The sequence below is a fragment of the Trachinotus anak genome, unplaced genomic scaffold (genome assembly GCF_046630095.1).
Source record: "Trachinotus anak isolate AG129_WGS33_773 ecotype Australia unplaced genomic scaffold, CSIRO_AGI_Tana_v1 ptg000031l, whole genome shotgun sequence".
In the NCBI taxonomy this organism is placed as follows: Eukaryota; Metazoa; Chordata; class Actinopteri; order Carangiformes; family Carangidae; genus Trachinotus; species Trachinotus anak.
Genome location: NW_027273882.1, coordinates 2872812 through 2899264, shown reverse-complemented (window position 1 = coordinate 2899264; position 26453 = coordinate 2872812). Strand labels below are relative to the sequence as shown.

Sequence of the window (26453 nt, the reverse complement as noted above, 5' to 3'; positions counted from 1 at the left end):
AGCATCGACTATTGAATGAAGTTGGCACTTGTTGCTCCATCTGTGATTTTTGGGCCAAATATTTAACATGTTGCCGTCCATGTTATGTTGACTTCAGAGGAGTGTTTACATCTGAGTGTGATAATCCGACGTTATCATCTGTTGCCTGTCGTCTGGTGTCAACAGGCAAAGGCTTAAAGAGTTGATTTACTCAATAATATTTTATAATAACATAATATAGTAACATGATTTAAAGTCAAATAATATAAATAATTCCAAGTCAAAAGCTCCACGTGAAGTCATTAGTGAAGGGAGTTAAACCCAAAGTTGAGCTGAAAGTCTTTTGTTTTTCTCAGGTTGACTAAGATGTGAAAAAAAAAAAAATAATAAAAAATAGATTTATCAGACAATATTAGGAAAAAAACATTGGTTTAACAGAATCATTGTTTCCCTTTGAAATCATCTTCCTCAGCTTGTGAACCTTCAGTTTTATCTTGGGACTCTGTTGTGAGGTCCTCAAGGTGACCTCAAGACTGAGAACCACTGATGTGGAATATTGCTTTTATTTCTTTCAGATTTTTGTTCCTTGGTTGAAGGAGAAAATGGGATGCGATGACAGGTTTTATAGAATCATAAGAAATATGTTTTGACAGTAAACCTACTGTTTGAGGGTTTGGGGGTCGATGTTTCTGGTGTGACAGTCCATGTACCCATTAATTTGAAACACCTGTACATCTCACTGTAAACGTGGATCAAACACAAATTATAACCACAGCTTCTGTATTGTGACTCATCTGTTGCCTTCACTCCTCTAGAGCTACACATAACACACCATAGCTGGCTTCAAATCTGATCTCTGTAGAAATGACAGACCCCCTGAAGAGCATGAACAACTGATCCCTGATCAGTGGAGGCTCACATCCTGTCTGAGTGGGCGCTTTACAATACTTTTCTATGAAAGTCTTCTCCATTGGGTTTATAAGGGCCTGATCTGTTCTCCCTCTCTCCGCCACACTCTCTGCCCCTGATCCCTTCACTTTCCTTGTCTCATGGAATTAAATATGAATCCAAGAAGGACCAAGTCATATGAATGCTGATTCTCCCAGTGGCAGGTGAGTACACAAGGATAGACAGACATTTGCATGCAAATGTGTGCAAAAAGCCACATGCATCACACATTCTCGCCACCTGCCATTTAGAGTGGCTGCTAGGTGCAACAAGTGTATGCATATTTCCCCTGGGCATGTGTGATTATGGAGCATTTGTCACGGGGCCTATGTCATCAAAGGGAGACAGTGCCTGCAGAAAAAAACTCCTGATGAACTCAAATGGAAAATTGTGCCTATAATGGCTTCCAATAGATTTCCCATCCCGTCTCAGTGAGAGGCAGCTGATCTGCTGCAGACTGTCACACTGGACTGTTCATCTGCACTCTTGTGCTCACATCTGCTCACACACTTCCTGCTTCATCCAAGTGGTATGCTACAGTCCCTGCAGACTGGAAATATGACAATATGTCAAGACACGCATTGTATGACATCACAAGAGGCTCTGGGGATCATGGTCAAATCATGATGGGATAACATGGGTCATCAGCACAATCGTGTGGAGACATGCCAGCTTGAGTGTATGCTGCCATTAATGCAGAGGAGAGACAAACCACATATTAACACATCCTGGAATTCATGTACAAGTATTCACAAAAATATATCTTATAAAAACTAGAGCAGAGCATGTGAATAACATGGACAATGCAGATGATGCTGATACATCTGAAATGAATACTGTGTATTCATGTGTTAGGATAGGTGCACCACAGAGCATCACCATGATACATTTAGCAGCTAAGTGAACGTCAACTTCAACACAACCTTTCTTTGACAGACAAGTTTAGCAAACACCAAGTAAATAAACACAGAGAGATGAACTAATGAAGTATTGCAGCTGTTGAGGCCGGCAGCAGGACCCAGGAGCTAATGAGGGAATGAGCAGCACATGTGCTGAGAACACAGTGAGGTCACCTGGTGGACAGGTGAGGATCTAAATAAAGATCTTAGAAAAAAAAGACTTGTGACAAGACAAAACATAGTATTTTATCACAAGGCAAGTCTTAACTGCTTTGTCAAAAGTCTAAATTCTAAATTCGCAAAACTTCTCAGTGGCAAATGTCAAAGTGAAGCTTTGTGAGGAGTTTTTCTTGGTAGAGAAAGATTTCCAGGCACTAGGTCACTGGACAAGACAGCTGCATGACTGCAGAGTAGGTTGTGTGCACTAAAATACTAAAATACTGTACATACACTATATACCAGTGTGTTAACCATTAAATTTAGATTTAATCAGCATGAATGACAGACTTGGATGTTGATGTGAATGCTGTTTTTCCTCATTTATTTTTACCTTTGTACCTCAGCCAGGTAAGTCCTACTGAGGTTAGAAACGTTTGACAAAGGACCGGGTCAAGATGGTAAAAAGCTGGTAAAACAAGTAAAACAATATTTAAAACAGATAATGATATTAAAATAAACCTAAAAGTAGGATAAGAACACTTTATTAAGAATGGAATTATTCATCACAGTATTTACAATATTCTTTTAAACTTAAGTGTGAAACTGGTAATTACGATATCTCCAATATGACATGAATGCAACATTAGCCCCTGCTCTGTTTGTTTATTCTGAACCAATATACAGCTAGCATAGCATTCAAACACTATCATCCCCACCAGCTGGGCTCTGCTTTGTAAACGCTGCTGTGTACCTGTCGAGCAGGTAAAATAATTTCTCCCCCTGCTGAAGACCAAAGGCTTAGAGCGGTTTTTCAACACTCTCTATCAACAGCTCTGGGAAGAAGAAGTGTCTTGATCTTTTAGTGGAGAAAAGTTCTCTCTTTTCTCCGAGCTTCAATCCACTGAGTCACTATCCCTCCGGCCGTCTGCATAGCCTGGGGTGATGGTAGGAGGACGGGGCTTGAAAAGAATCACACGGCAGCCCTGTGGAATTAATCAATGTGAGAGAACGAGCGAGAGGTGGTGTCAGGAAGAGGAAGAAAGAGAGGGACAAAGATCAGAAGGAGAGAGGCGAAGTGTCAGGGAACAGATGAGAGAGAAAGAAAAAGGAACTGGGTGTCTGACTGACATTGTGGAAGATTGTATGTTTTTTTAATTGGAAATGTGATCAGGTATTGTCCATTCACCTCTGATATTGACATGATGCAGTTTAATTAGATACATTTATTACTGTGAAACTGATAAATATTAATTGGGTGTTTAATCTGAACTGATTCCAATAAGGTATTTTTATATAGTTCATTGCCTGTGTCCTTGGGTGGGATACTGAACCCCAAATTGCCCCAAATGTATCATGGGAATGTGTGTGTGATAGAAAGTTATGCATAGAAAGAAGCTCTGTTTGAATGTGAGGGTGAATGGGTGAATGTGGCTTGTGGTGTAAAGCGCTTTGAGTGGAGAATCCTAAAGTGCTCCATAAGTGCAGTCCATTTAGCTTTTAAAATGCAGTCAGGACTATAATATGCAGTCTAATGTCTTTGATGCAAAGCAAGTGAATGACTTTTACATAGTTTATCATCTGTTTATTTAGAAAAGACAATTCAGCTAGAATTCATCTTTCCATTACTGCGGCTTTTAGAAAAGCACTTACATATGGATGCTAATTAAAACCAGAAATTAAATTAAGAAGCAAAAATGGCAAAAAGAAATATTATGAAATTTTAGTTCTCAGGATAACCTTGCCATCATTGGCATGGGGAATGAGGAAACTGAAATAGGAAGAATGTAAATTCCTGAAATGGAAAAACAGAAACAATTTAATGGAAATGATCAAATTGAAATGTGTAATTTAAAAGGGTAAAGGGAAATATTCATAGGAAAACAGAAAATGTATACAAAGAAAAATAGAGAAATAAGTAGAAATAAGATATAAATATGGGGTAGTAGTTTTTGTCTTTATATATACACATTAGTTCAATAATGTCCCATAATAAGGAATCATCAGATCCGGATGCAGAAAAAGGCAACATCACATTAACTTCTGAGTCCACACTCTGCTCAGGTTTGTTGACTGGAACAACTGGTTTAAAATGCCAAGTTGTTTTTATTTAAGTGTTGGAAACGTCCTTAGTTTATGGGTCACTGCCTTTGTGTCTATCTCAGCTCACTAAAGTTGCTCTGCTGCAGGTTTTCGTTCCTCGAGACAGCTGAGGAAGCACACCTGGTGTTAGATTTGGCGTGGCTCATTAACCACCAGAGAGCAAAAGTCACATCTGTAGAGGAGTGGAAATAACAGCTTAAACTTTCAGCATTATCACAGCATTTTGCCAGTGGTGCCAATGCAATATAATACAATGCAATAATGCAGCAAGATCTGCATGTGTAATATTCTTTACAAGATTCTGAAATGTCAGAAAATATCTGTGACATTTTCAAAAGGGACATCTTCAACTGTTTCATGATGCACAGCCAACACTCAAAATCCAGAAATGTTTAAAGGTACACAACACACATTCCTGCTAGTGGTTCCACACTATTCCCCACGTCTGAGGGTGGTGGTGATGTGAAGAAACGCAGGAATGGCAGGGGAGAAGAAGACTGGAGACAGCGGAGACTGAACCTTGACCAATCGCAGCCCTGGACAGGAGGGCTCAGAGACTTTTAGAAACAGGAATATCAACAACTATGGTGTCTAAAGCATCATGCAGCGTGTTGTATATGCTAACAAGACAAAATTCTAGATTCTTTTTATAAGGATGTTCTGATGCAGAATTTGCTGGCATACTGCAGAAAATGCCGGACACTAATCTGCATTCCCAATATGCCCCATCTATTGGATTAGGCAGTTATTGGTCTGATATTGTGTAGAATAATTTTGGAGTGATGAAATACATAGTCTTGTTTACACTTGACACTGTAGAATCTAAGTAAAAAAAGAATAAAAAAAACACAACGGAACACAATGCATCTGCAGAGAGTATACGACATCTGTATGCAGTGGTGTGGTGGTGGCCTGATTGTATCAGCAAGACTAGTGACCAGCTTCAAGTTCCACATGATATCATCCAAGTCTCATTCAAGGAGTGAAAGGAAAAAGAGTGTCCTTAAAGGATGGGGGGAGAAAGGAGTGCTGGACCAGCCTGTGAAGTGCACACAGGGGGGACAGCTGTGGGGGAGTGTGGGAGCTTTATGGGACATTAAGGCTGCATAGGCTGTTGATTTGCTTCTGCAGTGCACTCTGGGATGTGTGGCACACACACAAAAAGGCAGAGATATAAACACGCACAGGCACAGATAAACTCTACCATGTTCAGGCGAGGAAATGAAGAAAGAAAGACATAAATTTACTGCTTTTATTGTTTGCTGAGAAGAACCTGCTGAGCGCTGGAGGACCCCACTCTGCAGAGTACAACAGTTTACATGCACAGACACACACAGAGCTCCTGGGAAGCAGTACAAGCCCTCTGGCTCACTATGGACTCTCTGGGTCAAATGTTTCAGAACACATCAATTTTTCCAGCTGTTATTTAGATTTATATAATTCAATGCCTCAGTGCTTCTGAAATTAAAGCACAGAACAAATAAACAAGTGAAGATTTTAAAAATAAGGAATCTTCACCAATTTCTTAATTCCTGAAATAGGTCTGTTTTCTAAGAGATTTATGATTTTTCAGTTTTTTTAATTATTATTATTATTTTTTTTTTTATATAGATTTTTTTGTTTGTTTTACCACGCACAGTTTACCACTTTCCTTTGTACCATTAAGGTTATTGACTGATCTTGAGCTGCTGAAATTTCAATAAAACCTGGAAAAATGGCGTCATCCAAAAACTATTCAAAACCCAACAATGGGTGTCGGCAGTCGTACAAGGAAGAATCATAGAAATCATTATCTACCATTGAGCTCACAGCGTGTAGGAATCGAGGCGAGAGAAGCGGTTGTTTTGATTCACACTTCTTTTTACTTGCTACAGGGACACCGCTCCCGAGAAGAGAGAAAGTGAGGAGAGATAAAGCCTTATTGCTCTCTCTGTGCCATGGTTTTATTATGTGATGTGTCATTTTATAAGCTTTCATGGCCTTTCTTACTGCCATATACCCCTACTGTATTGTCCTTGGTTGGTACACACCAATAAAACTTGTTTTTACTGTCCCAATGATTAGATACACAAACAAATCCTACACAGTGACACAAGAAATTAAATATAACTTAAAGGGAAGCCCGGAAAAAAATTGTCTGCTTTAAGGTCACATACGGAAGCAAGACACAGGGTCAGTCATAAAGTTTTACTGTCTGAGACCAAGATGAAATCGTTAAAGGACTGAACATATTGCATGTACAGAGTAACCTATGAAGGTGTCCCAGGAGGCTGCTGATCATCCTGCTGATGCGGCTCTCGGTGAAAGGTTTGCTAGATACATTAATTTTGAGTAAAATACAATGAAATCAATAATGAAGAAACAACATTAGGAACACAGAAACCTGGCTTTTCTTTTTGGGCTAATTAGACGCCAAGTGAATCAAGAGCCTTTTACATCAAAGCTAAAAGGCTCTGATGAATTTCTTTCTGGTGTGGTGTTCAATTGCTTGTTGTGCAGGCCATTACAGGACATTAAAATTACTCTGGACGACACTTGAATTATTTCCCTGGTCAGAAATTCAATATACTGTAAATATAACAAACATTATGCTGCTCAGGCTTTTTATGCATGGAATCTTATCAAAACACAACCAGAGTGTGTGATCTGTCTAAATTTTGTATTTCAAGAAAAAATAAAATAGGAAAATCTGTTTAAACATTTACTGCTGTAATAACACAATTAAAAAAATTAGAGACATCTTTAATAAATGTACCCTCTCCTGTGCAGGGCCAGAATGATTTTATGATTGAACAAATCAAATACAAAGACATAAGCGATCTTGTTACAGTTGGGATAAAGACATTATAAGTGAATTTGACTGTAACAATAACACACAGTTTTGTAAGTGTCCCCCTAATGTTGGTCAGACCTTTCTGTGCATGTACGTGTTTTGGTGCCACTGAAGTGTAAAAGAAGCAGAGGAGCAGTGAAATTGTTGCCTGTAATACCACAAAAGAAAAAGCAAAACCTTCATGTGGTGATTAAAATGTCCCCAACACCTCTGAAATTAAAACCAAGTCTTTGCTTCATTACAGATATTATCAGCTACAACAATTATTAATGTAGTGAGAGAGGCCAACAGTGGAGAAATCTCATTCTGAATAGAACAATCTCCTGGGTTTACACAGACAAGGAGGAAAGCAGTTAGTGGTTTAGAGAGAGCAGGAAGCACAAGAAACTACAGCAACAGTTATTGTTTTACCATCATTTTGCCCATGGATGAAGTGCTTAAAAAGCTGGATGGACATTAGTATTCAGGTTGTGATTGGGTTTTTGGAGTAGCCACTGATGAGATGGCAAAGGCAGATCAAGCAGAACCGTAAATGCCCTGATAGATGAACTGATCCGGTTCCACTTCAACGGTGGAGGCAACAGAAATGACAGAGAGCGGCTGAGATACCGGGAAATCCTCCAAATCCTACAAGATTAATTTGCAAGTTAAAAACTATGCCCACTGCAATTTATCAGAAATCATATCCCAAATATGATCAAAACAATGACAAGACGCAAAAAGCTGGATACTATTGTCTTATTGTCTTATATGTATATGTACTCAGTAGGGATCAAGTGTTCCCTAACATCCGAGCCAATGCTCACTGACCAAATATTGAAGTAACATCCAAATTCTACATCCGACGCCTTATTTTTCTCCAAGCTACTTGAACCAAATGCTGGAGGTCCCGGTTCAAAACGATTAAGCTGATTAGCTTACATTATTGATAGGATATGAATAAAAGTTTAACTACAGGATGTGACCCCTGAAATGGAGCTGATGAAATCTGCCAGAGAGAAGACGTAGCACTATGTTGGAGTTCTGGTGGATATAAAAGCAGCACAGTACTGAGCACAGAGCCCGGCTTGCAGAGCACGAACTAACCCGACAACAGTCAAGTTTTACTTTGGCCTGTCATCAACCGGAATTAACTGTAATTAGTGTTAGCTGATATGATCCGCTGCTGTCATGGTTTGTCATTTTAATGGGTGAAAGCCATTTGCACCGGCTAAAAATTAGAAGCTGCTATCTGAATGTTTTGTACATAAATCTCTGCTAATGAGACAGAAATGAGTGATAACAGATTTGTTACAATTGGAGCCTAATGTATTTTGCCAACCCGGGTATCAGAACATAATCAATCACCAGTGGAACCTTTTTTTCATGTTCACACTCTCTTACTCGTTTGCATATGGAGGGAAATTCTCCAACTATAGAGCCCAGCTGTGGAAAATATGCTGCAACACTAGCAGACTGAGGTGGACAAAACACAGCGGAGCTCAGTGAAGAAGGGGTTGTATTTCGATTAGATTTAATCAATAATGATCCAGTAAAATCTTCATGTCAACACTGACATCACCAGTATAGAATGACACCATGACATTCATGCACAAATAAGTAGAAACATTTCCTCAAAACTTTTTATCAAAAGTGGTTGCTAAAAAGAAATTTCTTCACAGACAACCAACCAATAATAAACTGTCATTTAAGCAGCCAGCAACACCAGTGAAATTACACCACATCCATCACAGAGCGCACGAAGGCAGCCCGCTGGCATCCAGCGTTGAAAGGCAGCATGAGGAAAGTTGTTTTTCTGATGTGTCTGCAGGAGACAAAAGTCCAGTCTCAGTAGGGTTTCAGCAAATCTCTGGGTTTACCACGCTGGTGTTGACCTTTTACATGCTCTCAAACTGATGGCTTCCTGGATACTTCTGAGACAACAAAGCCACACTTTTTTTTTTTTTTTTTATTGATGGGGCCAACAAGCTGATCGGCCCACAGAGAGAAGCCCGTTTGCTGGTAAAATGTACAGCTTATTACATGAGACGGGAGAGAGGGCCAGGGGAGCTTGGTGAGCATGCAGGGCCAGTGGTGTCTAATGTTTGCTCTCTCCATTTAAATTCAGTGTTTTACATTCTGCTTGGCAATTGGAGATATCACTGATTAATTACAGCAAATATGGGCCTACACTGTAACCGGCTTGTGCATTTGTGTGTGTGTGTGTGTGTGTGTGTGTGTGTGTGTGTGTGTGTGTGTGTGTGTGTGCATGAGTGCATTTAGAGAATTTGACAAAATATAGTGCAACTCTGCAACATCTCTAAGTTAATTACTGGTGGGATTTCGATTGGAAATGCTGACTGCAGCAAGCAAACACTTGTTTATCAGACCTATGTTTTTTTTTTACTGTAAATGCTGAGCAATAGTAACTGTGTCTCTACGCAGCCAGTACAGCTTTGATCCTGATTATATAGCACACTGGCTTGAATGCTGTACAATGGTCTAATGGTCTCTAAGAAAAAAGCAAGAGGAGAAATCTTGTACCTTTTCTCAGTAGTTCAAGGGTGAAACTGGGCTGGAGCCAGTCATGGAATAAAATGTACTGCTCCTTTTTAGCTACAATAGTTACCAACCACTATCAGCTGATTTGTTATGAATTTTGGTACAGACATTCTTGATCCCCGCGACATGAAAAATGACTTTGGTGACTTTTCCCCTGGTGCCACCAGCAAGTCAAAAATGTTACTTTTTGTCAAAAATGATATATTGAATTTGCTCCAAACCCATTTCCTTTTTCTTGTCATATCGATCGAGCCATTAAGCCTCAGGGCGAGGGTAAACTTTTTACTCACGTTGAAACATTTTCAACTCACACAACTTTAAACTGTGGTTTTACCCAATATGAAATTGTACCATTTCTAAAATTTGCATTTTCAATCTCAACAGACCTTTAAACTAATGTCTATAGCGGTTGCAAAACTTAAAACTAGCTATTAGATGTTAGCATGCTAACAAACTAACATTTTTAATCATTTAATATCAAATATTAGCATATTAATGTTGCGTAACATTCAAACATAACTTTAAAATCAGCATTTTTAGACTCACTTTTTCACATGCCTAGCAGTTAGCATGATATTAAGCTAGAGTGCTAAACTTTCATAATTCAGCTAAAACAAAGCTTTGAATACAGAGGTTGACTAAGTTCTGTATCCCAACAGGTTTTCATTTTAATATGTAAATATGTTGTGTATTCTAAGCTAAAGAACGGACATATCTACAACCATACTGCTCTCTTCATCAGAACTACTATAAAGGAAAGATTGTTTGTGAGCATCCAGTGAGCCCCCTTGACGCTTTGATTTGATGGAATATGAAATGCTTATGACTTTCCATGGTTAGCAAATCTTTCATGCAGGATTTAGTGTATTAAATAGCAAAGAAGCCCAATAAGCAGTACTTTGGTCCAGTCAAGCAGGAGAGGGAAACTCCTCAGTCATCCCTCACTAATAAATGCCAAATGATTCTTTCAACAAATCTGAGTGAGTTCTGTGAGGCTACTAAATGTGTCAAAACACATGTGCCAGGACCCCATTTCAAGGATTTGTTAGAGAAAGGCTTCCACACACATGATTCCCACATAGACTTTCAGTTGAGTGAAGTCAGCAAAGGAATACATCTCAATTTTAAATGGGACTGACACCGTGCCACGAGAATTATTACGCCATATGAGTCTCCATGTGCTTCTAAAAGGATTACTGGAACACATACTACAGCTTCCAATGATGGGAAAGCGAAGTGTGTGCCTGTGTCTGTTCATACACCCACACAGGCATATCATCTTTAAATAAAAAGCTTTTTCATGCATCAAGGTCCTAATCCGGAAATATCATTCATGGATGTTTCTATACAAACAAAAGGAGGAAAAAGTGAAAAAGCGGAAAGAAAAAGTTAATTCCCCCCCCCCCCCCCCCCCCCCAAGAAAAACCTTTTTAATCTTCCTTGGGTTATAGGCAACCTGTTGGTTTCACATTTTCCCAATTAAAAGAGGTAATTAATAACACACAGTGTGCAGAGAAGAGGCTTGTTGTTGTGTGTGTTTCTGATGAAGACCCACATCTGCACACATCACATTTCCGGGTGTGTTAGTGTATTGTTGCTCCCATGACAAACATTTGCTCAGTTTCTTGTTATAACAAGCAATTCCCATTATGAGAAGATATCAATAATGTTATTCCATCATATTTTGTCATTATCATCACATATTTAATCATTGGTGCTATTTACTAAATAACTGGTTTCAAAAGAAACTTTTCTTGTTTTAACAACCATGATTTCACAAATTTTTCTCATTATTACACAAAATCTATCTCTAATTAAAACAAATAATCCCCACTCCCCATTTTCAACAAACCACCTATTTGGATTATTTTGGTTTTAATGCAACCGGCAAAGCGAAACACCCAAACAAAGCAATTTACCATCTTTGTAAAATGTCAGCAAATGACTCCAATGTTACTAATTTGCACAAGTGTTTGCTAATACACCATCTTCCTTAGTTACACTTTCACCAAGATCAGCTGCCCCCTTCAACACCCCCAAAAAAAACAAATCCACCGGTGATGGTGGATGATAATATCAAATAGCCAATATATGGGTCCAATCACTCAACCTTATTCAATGCCATCTCCCAATTATCAACCGAGCTTTCATTCCTGTGTGTAGCATGGTGTCTGTCACCATGACACCATGGGGAATTTCCTAGGGCTAGGCACAGTCACAGTTTTTAACTGAAACCTTGAACAAGAGAGCATGAGAGAGGAGACAGAGAGGTAGAAAATGAGGCAAATTCTATTGACATTCACGCTGTGTCCTTGACTTTTGAGATGATTCACTCTGTAGACTTTGCAGTCTCCAGAAAAAATTGACTTCCACATTGAAGACCTTATCAGAAAGGACACGGAGACCTACACCTGCCAATCATCGTGCCTGTGAACGCGCTTGTGTGTGTCGCTGAGTTTCCTGCTGGCTGATACGCGGAAGCAGGGCTGCTTCTGAAATGCATATCTTTTATACTGCATGCTAATTGTAGCATGAAACCAGTGATGGAAAATGGCTGCTGACCAAACAGCAGTGAAAACACTGCACATATCAGCTGTGTCTGTGGCTCAGTTTGTGTGTGGGGGAGAAACCAAGTTTGAAGGGAGAAAAATGAGAAAGACCTTTGAGTAACATTTTAAAATGCACCATTCTGCACTTCACCAACAGATCATAAGCAAAAATCAACTTTTTATATAAAATCTAACTTTACTGTGCAGATGAAATAACATATGCAGCCCTTTTGATGGCAGAATATGCTTATTACATCACACTGATAATTACCACACTCTCATAATTTGCTCAGTAATTAAACCTGATCTTGTATATAGAGAATCCTTATAGCGCTAGTTTTTGTGATGTTTAATTATGATAACTTGCATATTAAATATGTGTATTTTCCATTTTCTGTTGGACAGAGACAGTGTGTGTGATGACAGACCCACACGTCCACCCTCTACCTTCGATTTGTCTCCAACATGAAAAAAGATCCAACATTAGTTAAATTTATATCCATTAAAAATTTTAAGGGCGTCATAAAGAACGTGTTGATGGAGACATTTCGTGTTTTATGCTGTATTTTAATATGAGGTGAGTTTGTATGGCTGCTATCTCGGCCAGGTCGCTCTTGTAAAATATTTTTTATACTAATGGGACTTCCTGGTAAAATATAGGAAATAAAACATGCCAATCATCTTTGGGCATACAACTGAAACGAAAATTACACCTTTTATTTTTTTTTTTTTCAGATTTACTTGAGAAAAATCAATTAATAAATCAAATTACATTTTCAAATTTAAAAGTAGAGTGTGCTTGCTTGTGATGAAAACTGCAAGTGCAAACATTGGAAAAGGTCTTAAAATTTTACTTGTGATTTAACTTTTAACTTTAACTCATTTCATTAGGCACTGTAGTTTCTAGCTGACGTGTAGGCATTGAAAGGAGCCAAGGTGTCAATGTATAAGTAATTGAAGTGTAATTGCTGAAAGCATGTGAAGTGTCAGTTTACAGCCTGAAGTAGTTTAAGTAACAACACTGAAGCCACTGAAGCATCAGTCGGCAAGAGATGAAAGCAGTTGAAGTGTCATTAGGGCTGTTATTACTGACTGATTTATTATCAGTTGATCTTTTTATTATTTTCACAATCAGTCAATACTCATTTTATCTATAAAATGTGAGAAAATAGTGAAATATCCACTTTACAGTCCTTGAGCAAAGGGTGATGTCATCAGCTGTCTTTTTTTTTCCGACCAAAGAAACAAATCCCACAGACAAGATGTTTTGACAAACGATGCTCTTCTCCCTGAGATACTTGAAACTGATCAGAGGAAACGATTCCTCCCGCCTGGCGCTGCACCTCCACATCTCAAAGAAGGGGGAATAATCTCACTGATCATACTCCTCATCATGTTCCCACTCATTTCAGCATCACCATGGCTACCGAGTGGGGAGAGAGACAGACTGACAAAAAAAAAAAAAAAAAAAAAAGTGTGTGCACTCTGTGTGTGTCTGAGGCTTCACACTCATGGGACAATGGAGAATAGCTCTATTTTCTAATTGAATAGTGATTCAATCCTCAAACTCAGCGAGCTGAAGCGTAAAGCAATTAGCCGATTGATGGTAACCGGACTGGGTGGTGCGGAGAAAAGGGGAGGGAGTGTGTGTGTGTGTGTGTGTGTGTGTGTGTGTGTGCGTGTGTGTGCGTGTGTGTTCCTTCATCCCCAAGCAGCCACATCAATCATCATCAATGATCTAATTGCTCTCCCAGTATAGACACACTAACACAGACATAGTCAGTTCAGAGGGACCCCTGGTGTGTGTTAGTGTGAAATTCCCTTGGCAGCAAATAATTCAGAGTATAGGCATGGAGCCGCAGTGTGAAATCCCCGTAGTGTGTGGTGGATTACTGCTACTCAATTCTCGCTGCCCCTTTGAGAGACAAGCAGAGAGCCCGTCAGTCAGCCTGCCTTGTTCAGCTTCACGTAATTGTGAAACACACACACTCTGCCTTGCTGTGACACAGCATAGCATAAATAAGAAACACACTAGAGAAAATCTAATCAAAGGGACGACAAACAGACACACAAGCAGAGATCGGGGAGGAAATGCTGATTATGACAGAATTAAGTCACATGACGACACCTATCTCTAGATGAAATTACAGTTAGGTGCTGCTTTGTGTCACAGAGACAAGGACTCAAAATATATACTATAACCACTGAACTTCATCAAGGCAGAAACTGTACATTATTTTCTTGGTTGAATATTCCCCTAATATCTGATAATAATGTTCAGTTATCACGTTACAATACTGTAGCTGCCATGAAAACAGGAATCATAACACAACAAAATCACGTTAATGTGAGGTGAACCTGATGAATTCTGGGTTGTCACTTGTTATACAATAAACATGAACTGCAGGAGGTTCACTGTTAAGTGAGAGAGACTGAGGAGGCCAAGCTTCTTACAAACTTAAACACAAATTATGCTTATTGCTTCCACATGGCTACAATGTCTGTGACGTAAGTTTCATGATCTGCACAGTTTGTACACAACCCAAAACTTAACAGCATGTGCTGTACAAGTGTACAGCCCAGCAAACATGAAAATGTCTGTGCATGCAGACAACCAATATAGTATAAACAGGAACTGAGTATCCACTGTACCCTTTTAATCAGGTGTAGTTTTCCTGTACAAAAATATGTTACAATTCATTAAACAACTGTATAGGTTTTTAAAAAATGCACCATAAAGCAACAATTTCATGAGCAGGGCCAAAGCCTTTTAAAGATTCCTGTTGTTTTAGTAACATATGTCACTGCTGCTGTATTGTCATAATATGTAACCATTTATATACAGCATGGCACCAGCGGTTAGAACAGGAAGTGTGGCCACTTTCAAATGAACTCCTATAACTGAATTTTTTTTTTTTTTACTGCCTATCTCTGCTCCCTCCATTTGTGGGATCAATTCCCAGCATCATCTCTTGGTGCAACAGTGATTACGGTTTGTGCACTTGTACGCTGTGTAATACTGCAATGATGAGGCAGGGAATTCAAAAAGGATTTTAATCACTTTCTCGTGGTCTCTCGAGTTATTCATTTCAGCCTCAATCTAAGCACCATATTTCCTGAAAGATCACTTGCAGCAAACTCAACAAACTCTGGGTCCAAGGATTCCATCAGTTTGAGTCATTTATGGCGTTTTCACCCATGATGACCACACATTTATTAACTCGCGACACCATTATATTTGTCAGCCCTGGGTCTGCTCTCTGGTATGCTATCTCCATGAATTCTGTAGATTCAACAGTGTACATAACTGCAGCCAGCAGAGTGTATCTGAGACGTGGGATACACTTTTTGGAAAAGCCAAGAAATGCAATAGAAGTGGAGGAAACAGGTTTAAAAATGGACAAGCAAAACAAAATCCAAAACAAACTCCTCATCACTTATTCAATTTTTTGAAATGATGCAAAGAGAGATTGGCCCACCTACCTCAAACACAATATGCATGTCCCATATACCACATATACCCTATACATGCTCACTAAGCTTGCTTGTCATGGCAGATGTTTCAAAGCTTCTACAAAGAGTATTATCCTGCTTGAATAAAGCACATGGATGAATGGCTGAATCCTCAAACTCCAGCCTGGATCTTATAATGAAATCTCCTGGGTGGAATCCCTGCTGCATATTCTTGCTCTTTCTGCAATTTACACAGAAATAGAAGTTTGGTTTGGGTAAAAGTCAGACACCTTCTGGAAGAAGTGTCTAACCACTCCAAATACAAGAGTAAGGAGTGACACAGGCAAAGGCAATAACAAAAACAAGTGAGGAAGAACAGTATACAAGGCAAGTTTCTCAGTGCTCTGCATAAAAATCCATCAATTATGAATATAAACCGAGGGTGAAGCATATCCACACACTGATGCTGAACAGTGAATGGTTGGATTGGGCGGCCGAGGGCAGGCAGTCATTAGGATTTCTCACTCATCTTGGTAATTCTCTGCTTATTTTGCCTGAAGCCACAGAAAGGCGCTGAGGCTCAAAGGCCGACTTTCAGCTGGGTGGGAACGTTTCAGCCGCTCAGGGAAAAAGGAAGGAGGAGGAGGAGAAAAGAGACAGAGGTGATGAGGGAGAGGAAAAAGAGAGAGAGAGAGAGAGAGAGAGAGAGGACGAGTGAGAGAAACTGGGAAAGTTGAAAACCCAAAACAACGACAGGGGTGAGAGATGGAGAGATGTGTGTGTGTGTGTGCAGTGGAAATGAAGTGTGAGGAAAAAAAAGTGGAAGGCAGGAGAAAAACAGCTTTAATATTACTATCCACGTATTAGCCAGTTGTCCTCATTAATTTAGGTCAGGCTCTTTAATGATTGTGTGAAAGTGCTTTACTCAAATCCCATGTGTCTCTGGCTGCAAAATGAGGTGGAAAAGAGTTTTGCACGCGTGTAATCATATGAGTGCTGAGGCGTCTTGATCCATGAGTTATCTGAAGAGCTGCAATTGTGTGTGAATGGACTTACCCATGAGTCAGTGTGAATTAAGGTTAGACTGATACACTGAGGCATTAGGGTTAGAGTGAGGGCTTTTCTTAAAGGAAAATTGCTATTTCATGCAAATCTGGCTCTTATTTTTCATTGTTTTGGTCCTTATTTCGTATTGTTATCGTCATCCAGTTAACTTAGTGTTCACTAAAATCCTGGACAGTTACATCTTAGCAACTGTGACAAGACAGAGCAGGATAAGCTTTTGATTTCTCCACATGTGGAGGTGGAGTCTTTGTTTAGCCTTTCCAAGGACATCATCAAAATGTTTTAAGCAATGAAACAAATAGTGCATTTGTCTGCAATTATTGAGACAGTTTTGTGATCAAACCTGTGACATTTGTCATTTCAGCTGAAAAATGTGTCTGCTGTTGGCTAGAAATGAGAAAAAAGCTTTGATTTACATCTGTGTGAAATCAAAGACACATTATTTCAAAAATGACTACGAATTTCATTGATAAATCTGTTATTTTGGTTGAAAATTTTGATTGAAAATACAGAGCAACATTTAGCATCAATGTCAGCCTTCGTCAGCTGGGATAATCCTAACGTGAAAGCTGCAAAGTTTAGCATCCGTCCTCACCTGTTAGCTATGAAACATTGGGATAAACAGACATGTTTTACTGGGTGTCTTCAGCCAGCCTTGGAGTTATTTATGAGATTACTCCATGCAGCCTTTGCTTCACAGCCAAACCCCCTGGCTGGTTTGTGCCTTGTTGCTTCTAGCTCAACATACTCCTGGTAAAAAATTCAATCTTCTTTAAATTTGGTGGTAAGGGAAGGAGAAGAGGATTTGGACAGGAGAAAAGGGGAGTATGAGGACTGCAAGGAAGGGTTGTTAATATGTAGGAGGTGGGATTGAATTTATCCATTCATCTTCCTTCATTGCTTTGTAATGTCTTTTTTGCACCTTAAGTACATCTGTAGATGCCGTTGTCATCTTAAAAGCTCTGTTTCATTCAACGTCGCTGTGCATTCATACTTTGTTATAATAGATAGAAACAGAGGAATAAAACAGAAGGAACAATGGAAAAGTCCATCATTAGGTCAGAAAATCTTCACAAAGCTTTACTTGTCTTTTAGCTGCTCGCCTATGGGCCATATAAGCTACACTGCTGTTCAGTGCTTTGATCTTCTACTTTTTCTTGTGTATCTTCAGTGTGCAAGACAAATTTCCCTGCAAGTGTAATAAAACGTATCTTAATCTCAAACTGCACTGACCCAGGTTTGTATCTAGCGACTCCTCCATCAGAGTGAGTGAATGAGGCTTTATCACAGGGAGTTCACACACTGTGAGAACGGATTGCTCCTGTGAAGTGCAGGTACACAGATAGCATTGAAATATGTGACAGATGTGGCTGATAAATCACAAGGCTATCTCAGGTTTCAGCATCTATGCACTTAAGAGCAAGCAGCTTTACGGTGGGCTTTCAGGAGGTGAAATGCTCTTGGCAGCCATATTGGAGGTTGTCATGTCTTGGCACCAACATGTTACAATATCACTGTGAAAATTCCCGGACAAAATAACAAACACGACTATACGCACAGCTACTTACAACAGCATATACCATTCTTTACTGACACATGCCAGTACTTAACATTGGTATCTTGCTGCTGTGTACCACATAAAACCAAAATGCTACTTGTCCTCCACTAACAGCTGCCATCATTCGCCTGCAGGTGATGTGCAAAACTCAAAACTTATGTCAAAACATTATAATGAAAGATAATAACCACCCCTGTAGGGACTGTCACTAATGAAGGCTGCACTTTTCAGCTTGGATAGCCAGAATAGTCATAGCTATATCCTACCTCTGTACAGCTAGCGTAGTGAACATTACCCATTGTAAACATGAGTGACACATGGTTTATTATCGCCATATGCCTGTAGAAAAGCAGCAGTACACTAATACCCTTTTTACACCAAAATTAGCAGGTTAGCTCTTCCACTGCCTGCGGACTTTGCATTTCTGTTTGGATGCAGGACACACACAACCGCAAAAGGAGTGATGTCATGACATGCAATCAAAGAGCAATAGTGAGCTGCTAGCAGCCGTGCAAACTGGTAAAACAGATCTATTAAGTGTCATCTTGGTGCTCCTGTAAAAGTGCAATTGTGTGTGATCCAGCCAGTGAAGGAAATTTCCTACAACAGTTCCGACAACAGTTGCAATGCTACTGGTTTGGCTCTGGGTTATCCATTTTTTCTTCTACATTTACAAACTTCAAGAACTTTACAAAGGCCCAACTTGGTCTATCTGAGGCATCCTTCTATTTCTATCACAACCCTTTTCTCTACTGTCTTTTGTGTATGGCAGAATGCTAGGCAGGCTGTTAAAACCTCAGAATGAAATCTGTTTCATCACACCAATATTTCTCTCTGCCACTCTCAATAAATGTTTAGTTAGATTTTTTTTTTTTTTTTTTTTTTGGTAAATTTTGACAAAAATACAAAACTATATTAATGCACTGGGTGACAGGTGGTTTAAAAAGTGGAAAGGTTAGTTTGCTTCATCATTTCAGGTCTCACAGGTTTCACAGTTGCTACGAGCTCAGTGAACATCAGGCAATTCCAGACAATCACTGCAGAGCAAACTTAATCACACTCTCTGTGTTGGTGCAAAATGCTGGCGGTGACTTTTGGCAGTAACTGCTGTTAATACAATGAATGCTGGACGTTCTGCAAGAACCACATAGTCACAATAAGAGAAATAAAAGGAGGAAAATATCCTTCTCTGCCAATTCATAACAAACAATAGCAGTGTTAAATTGTAAAAAGGTTATTTTTTGAGAGACTGTTTCTTAATTTCTCTTATTAAATTGGTCCCTAATTGAAATTTGATATGCGCTTTAAGAGGAACCAGCTCTGGAGGTTTACCCTGGAAGGTGTACCATACCGGAGAGACTGGAAGGACAGCCCAGGGAAGCCCTGGGACAGGTTGGTGGCATAAAATAGTCGGCCGGGAACTGAGGAAGTCCTGAGGGAAGCTGTCAGGGAAAAGAGCATTTTATCTGCTCTGCCCTATTCAGACCTGCACTGAGAAACTAATTATGAAAAGGATTCATAGATGTTAGAAAAAAAGTTTCAATTTCACATAATGAAACATCCAGATTCACAACAGAAGTGACCTTAACAGTCACCTCTCATCAGAATCTAGCTCTTCGTTACTGTTCTTCCTCCCTTTTTCAAAACTGTTTTGTTCATTAAAGTTGAATCCAACTCCTCATTGACACATCTGTGTCGTTTTCATCAGTGTAGCAAAGTTGTTTATCTCTGTGGCAGATGGCCTCAAAGTTTTCAGATCCCTGTTAAGTCTGAGATGAATGTGAGTTGTTTTCTTTTTCAGTTCCTTTTTTCCCTCCTTACTCCTCGTTCTGTCACAACTTATCTCCTTCAGGTTGCTGATTACTCGAAGCAGCAGCGCTCAGAGCAATGAGATAACTGTCACTACTCTTTCTATACCCACATACAGTGTGCTTGTGTGTTTGTGTGCTGGGGATCTGCAGGCCTTGTGGCAGTCTCCTTTTCATTGTTTCATCTGCAATAATTAGCAGATTTTCCTGAAAAACAGCCCAACACACATGACACACAGATCCACAGGACCCCCACAACATTTGATTCCTCGTAAACACCCCTATTTTCAGGTTTAAATTGTGGTTGAAAGCTGAATTCCACACCTCCCTGCAGGTCATTAGTAACAGCAGAGCCCCACAGATGGGAGAACATGAAAGGGTCTCTCATGTTGAGCAATCGACTCATCCCTTAGATCTCAGAGCAACACATGGATCAATAAGCAGGTATCACTCGACATGAGAAAACATGGAGAGGAAGCCCACTGTTTGTATGTGTGTCTGTTCAGCAAGACGTTTATCTACAAGCATAGCACAGATCAATGTATATCGTCTCTTCATTATATATCTATATATCATTCCATCCAGTTTTTTCCCTTTTCTTTGCTGGAGGGACATTAAACTGCTGTGTCTATTTCTAAACCTCCAGCCCAAAGGTTAAGGGTTGATCATGTGATTGGTTTAGGGCTGCAAATAACGCTTATTTTTTATTTTGTCACTTGAGCAGAGGTTCAGCCGTTATTTCATTTACAAGACAAGAGGTTATAATAGGCCCTCTGAGGAGCGCAGCTTTATCAGAGCGGATTGGATATGTAGCAATAGCAAAATGTAAAATATCTCCTTACAGAAAGCCTTACAGTACGTAACTTTGGCTGAACAGCAGCATCTATGATAACAAGCAGTAATCAAGGGATAATGGTGAATGCTAATATTTGGAGTGATCACAGCACAAGTAGAGAAAAGTTAAATGTCAGAAAACTGAGTTAATTTCCAGTTAGCCTAGTTTCAGTTAGGTTACACAGTAATATGTGGTAACACCAAGTAAGGCTGTAGAAGTGAAACTATTAAACTGAGAAAAAACTTTCATTGCTTAGGTGTTATGTTTTCATCCTTTAACCCTTGGTTTTGCCAAGAGACAGGTAATGTGCATCTGAACCCATAGCAGAACATTCACAGTAGGAGAAAACACACATCCATCATAAAAATTAATGAGGTGAGTCATTTCCCCAGGAGTCTACCAAAACAAAAAAAAAAAAACTTCCAGATTGTATGATTTGCTGTAGGAAACTTGCTATAATTTTTATCTTAAGCAATGATACATAACAAGCCTCTGTGAAAATATAGTAGATAAGCTGAGAGGGCTTTGATTGAAAATGCTGTGAGATGCCAAATCAAATCAACAAGTTCAAATTCAATGTGAAAGGATGCATACTGTAATGTGCCTCTCGATGCAAATATATGATATATAATGAAGAAGCGATATACATGCTCTGTGCTATGATGAAGATGAGGCGACAACAGTACGGACCAATCAGGATTACAAAACTAAACTATTTGACCAGGGAACAGAACAGACATCAGCAACATCAGACTGATTCAACTTTATTGCCAATGCATGGATGAAATGCCTGTACAACCAAATGCAGTGTGAAAACTGTGGTGGTATTTCATGTATTTTGAATACCCTGCTGTACCTATAAACTGTAATGTCACAATTTTGACTATTTCTCTCTATCAGCCACCAACATCGAAATATGGCTTGTTTTGAGTTACTTCCACTTATGTGATTTTAATATTCATGTTGACAATCTAACAGACCCCGATGCCACTGACATCCCAAAATCAGCTCTGTTGAGAATACAGTTAATTTGAAATGTGGCTGCACGGGTTCTCAGCGGAACCAAAAAGGCTGGATATATTACACCTGTTCTCAGATCTCTGCATTAAAACTAAAATCAATCTTAAAATTTTGTGACTGGTGTACGAAGATCTCTAACGGCCTTGAACCTCAGTAAATAAGAGACATCTTAATTAGATACAAATCAGCAAGAAACCTCAGGTCCCCAGTCTTTTAACCATTGCTCATACTAACTCTGTAACAGAGGAGGCTTCCTTTTGTATTCATGCCCCCATACTGAACACTTTCAAAAGCTGGTTAAAAACCTTACTTTTCAGAACAGTCTTAGTTCTTGTTGTGTGTGTGTGTGTGTGTGTGTGTGTGTGTGTGTGTGTGTGTGTGTGTGTGTGTGTGTGTGTGTGTGTGTGTGTGTGTTTGTGTGGGCATATGTGTGTGCAGTGAATTTGGTATAGCTGCTGAAACAGATTTATCCTTGGCACTTGCTCTCCTATGTTTGTGTTGCGATTGCATTCTAATTTTATGTAAAGCAAAGTGTGTTGTCGCGTGTATGAAATGTGCATCGAAACACACTTGAACTTGAACTCTATGTGCCACTTTTCACTCTGTCAGGCTACTATTGTGTCGTGCGCTCAATCAGTGTTTTCAAACTGATGACATCCTGGCAGCAGCAATGTTTTTGAAACTTTTGGCATTCATCTTCCACAGTTCTGTAAATTCTGGACTAGAACAACACCATAGCATCAGCAGCAATTAATTTTCTGACCGCAAATAAGAAAAACACCACCGATAACAAGTATAAGCAATCATAAGTATCAGCAAACTGAAGAACAAGCTGAATGAAATTGCCCAGTATTGACTTCAATTAAATTCTTCCATTAGTTTTTGTTCAATGGGAAATGAATCTATAGTGTTTTTTAATACACAAAGGGTTGCATGACAAAAATATCTGCAAACGCTGCTTGATACAGTAGTGCTTCAATAATCCTCTATTCAAATCCGACCTTGTCTGTACAGAACTACTGTATTTTGAAAAGTCTAACACTGACCCCTGTATGTTGCTATTTTCTTATTAATAATTGATAAAAAATAACAGGAAAACAATGAAGCAGCACATTGTCTCAGGGGTGTCCTCTATACAATCTATAACATGTTGGCCCAAAATGAAGAAATATGCTCTATATATTGTTGCACAGAACACAAACAGAGTACAGAAAGCAATATTTCCCCTGGCAAATAAGATGAAATAATTTCTTTGTCTGGCTGCCATTTTACCTCCTCTGTCCTTCCTCCCTGCCTCTCTTCCTCTGTCCAGTAAATATAAAAGAACTGGAAAAGAAGAGAAAGATGGTTTTATGCAAACGGTCAGTTAACTTGCTCAAGGCATCAGCCGTAATTGTCCGGTCTGTCTCCTTTTCTTCAAGTGGACGCAGTGGTTGATGCGTTGTTTGGATTTATCTTCGTCTGTGCCTGTGGCTCTTGAGGCTGCAGGCATACTTCAGTTGATTGTGTCTGGGTCCAGAGCTATTGATTGATCTGAAGTTTTTGTTGGCCGATGGCCTTGTGACAGAAAGAGCTTCACTGTCTGAAAACCTAAAGGACCAGAAGTGCTCCGAGGATTAAAGTGACACTAACCAAGATTTTTGTTTGCAAATAAAAATGGATTACCAGCCACAAAGTGCGGTTGCAACAGTGCAGTTTCTTTTTTTCCTGTACTGAAATGCCCTGGATTGATCCAGTTTGTCTCGAAATTGAATTCTGGTGATAGGTATGGTCGCTTCCCTGCATACAGGCAGTGATGAGTCACAAAAAACTGAAAAAAGAAAGAATAAAATAAAACCAAGTTATCAAAAGAAGCAGTTTTTCCCCCCTTCAGCAACCCTTTTTATGAAAGAATCTATCACAGGTCGGTAAACACAGCCAGCATGTGCATTTAACTTGGCTTCTGGATTTTGAAAGTCTTGTCTCTTTTCATTTTCTCCTTGCTGTCATGTTCGAGCTGTCAGCATATGACTCTCCCTGGCAGCTTTAACGACGACATCAGATTCATTTTAACTGCCTGGCATGCAACCTGCTTTCAGAGACTTTACAAAGCACCTCAGAACTGCCCTTGCTACAACTTTCCTTTGTTTCAGCCTCCAAGAATTTTCTTTTCATTCTTTGTTTTCCTGTTATGTCTTTTTCCCCAGTACAGTAACGCCAGAGACGGTGGCATTCGGTAATTAGTAGAGATAAGATGCAGGCCTGGAACGGTGAACGTTCACTAAGCTTGGGAAGAGAATCTCACACAAAGGCTTCTGCAGTGGTCAGCAAAAAGAAAAAAATACAAAGAGACGTCCTGGATCAAAGAAAGGTTGGAGGGAAAGAAATGTGAATATGGGCGAAGAGAAGGGAAGAAGGGAGAGAGACACAGATGATGAAAAATACAGTTAAAAGATTTCCTGTATCAAAGAGAGGGTGGAGGAGAAGGAGGAAGAAGCACAAGGGTTAATTACATGAGGAAAGCGGGAAGAAAAGGAGAAGAACCTCAGCAAAATATGTTTTTTGTCATGAGGAGTTGAAAGGAAGAAAGACAAGGGGGGAAATCATTTTTTAAAAAACGTATTTTATTCTCTTGAGAGGAAGAGATAAAATGCAGTTTACTGTGCATGTATATTGATCCCAGCTGAGTATCACTGAATCCTCTATTTACCACTTAGATCTATTGGTTTTTCACCAGAATCCTCTGCAAGCAAAGCACACAGACGCCCTCTCTTTGAGGTCTGGTGCTCTCTCTGACATTATCCATTAGTTCCTATAGATCTCTTAAAAGACTCCAATCCTCACCGCCTGCCTGAGTCATTTCTTTCTCGTCCACTTTCTCTTTTCTATACTCTTGCTTGTGTCATTACCTCCCTCCCCTCCATTTTCTCCCTCTCCCTTTCTCGCCTCCACTTTCATCAGCTCAAGTGACAAAAAGTATCACTTGGTGTCTAACATTTCATACAGCGGCAATCAGAGTCATCTCAAAGGACCCGACTGTGGCTAATGATTCTCAGAAACACAGCTCAGACTCTCAGGCCACAACGTACATGAAAGGAAACTTGGGGAGGGGAAAGGTAAGGAGCTAACTCGCTTCACAGGGCCTCTGCTGTGGTAATTATTCATACCACTCTTAACTACTTGGCACATTGATCCATGTACTGTATAAGCCCTGACAGCAACCCACTGAGAATATGCACTCAGGCTATGGCCAGAGCAAGGCCATCATGTGTGATCTTTCTGGAGACATTAGATAACACTTTGAATTTTCCCTTTTTTTCCCCTCATCACTGTAGTGCTACCAAAAAAGAAATAATTATGAGGAGGTTCCTTTGCATAATTGATGGAGAAACTAGACTAGTACTAAGGATGAACAGCTTATCGCAAGAGGAAAGGTTATTGCTATAAGACCTCAGAGGGATTTTCAAGGTCTAACAGTGCATTTTGTTTTGCAAAACTCATATCAGAAAAACTCATACCAGCATGGTTTTACTTTGTCAAAAAAAAGTTCTGATGTTTATGTTGAACTGTTAAGTTCACGCACCCGTCCTTGGAAAACAGGCAGCGCAAGAAGCTTGATGATGGACGTATAGTCCAGTATAGTGATTCACACCAAAAACAACCCTGCATTTAATAACACAAGGAGCTGCATTGATGTGGATGTGTATCTTATATCAGTGACACAATAAAATACGATCCAGAAAGTCTAGGCTGAGGTATGGAACCATGAGTTTAAAGGTTCATCACATGCCAAAACACTGTGTTTTATAATACTCAGAGGCAGGATTTTAATCAGTGAATGTAATCAACCAGAAATGTGCACTTGCATTTATTGGTTTAGGTGAAATTTGAGCCTCTATCGGACGAACCATTGTTTTTTAGTTGGAGCCCCCTGTATTGGCAATGGAGTGGCCTCAAATGACCGAAGCAGCTTATGACAACCTGAATCAGGCCTAGCATGTTAGCCAGCTGCTGGCCTGCTAGCACTAGCTCCTCACATTGCTTTTCAAGCTTAGGCTATTACTGTTAGTTGAAGAATATGAAAAAACTCAAGTCATCAATTGAGAAAATGCTAATTTTAGACATCGAGGGAAAAATATTTGCTATAGGTAACAGGAGAAAGGAAACATCTGGCTCTGAAATAAGCAAAGGCATGGCAACTCTTCTCAATGTTCTCAAGATCCAACAAAATCTACCATTAGACAATGATGTTGGAAGTTTGTGCTGTGTGTACATTCATGACTGTGCTGTGGCAGCAGTGGAAATTACCTTCCAATTAGATTTAATTCAAGGCTGTGGTTATCTCCTCAGGCATGGTTTGCCCTGGGTTTCCAAAATTAATTAGACACTGTTGGGAGAAGTGTTCATAGCTGACAAGATGGTATTTATTCCACTCAGTCTTTTCATCAGTCATGAATGACAAAAAAGAAATGAAGTGGAGAACGATCTTCTGTTACCAATAGGGACAAAATGACAAAAGATGATCGAGGCTTGCATCTTTAAAAATGTCCATCAATCTGCAAGGATGATGGATCAGCCAATCGATGACCTCTTCACAATATGAACTGCATGTTTATTATTGTAACCATGATGATGAAGGTAGTAGGATGTTCCTATTTGAACCCAAACCATGATCTTTTTCTTAACCAAGCCAAATACTTTTCTGAGGTATTTGACAAACATCTACA

The 26453-nt window shown here is 39.5% G+C and overlaps 1 long non-coding RNA gene across 2 annotated transcripts in view; it reads right to left on the bottom strand.

Moving 5' to 3' along the window:
* Window positions 1–26453, bottom strand: part of LOC139612426 (uncharacterized) — a 176218-nt gene that overhangs the window by 54846 nt on the left and 94919 nt on the right. The window contains exon 2 of one of the 2 annotated variants that reach the window (XR_011686537.1): window positions 23020–23073. The exons of the other annotated variant lie outside the window; for it this stretch is intronic. This is a non-coding gene — a long non-coding RNA (uncharacterized lncRNA). The remainder of the gene's footprint in view (window positions 1–23019; window positions 23074–26453) is intronic. 2 annotated transcript variants of the gene reach the window in all.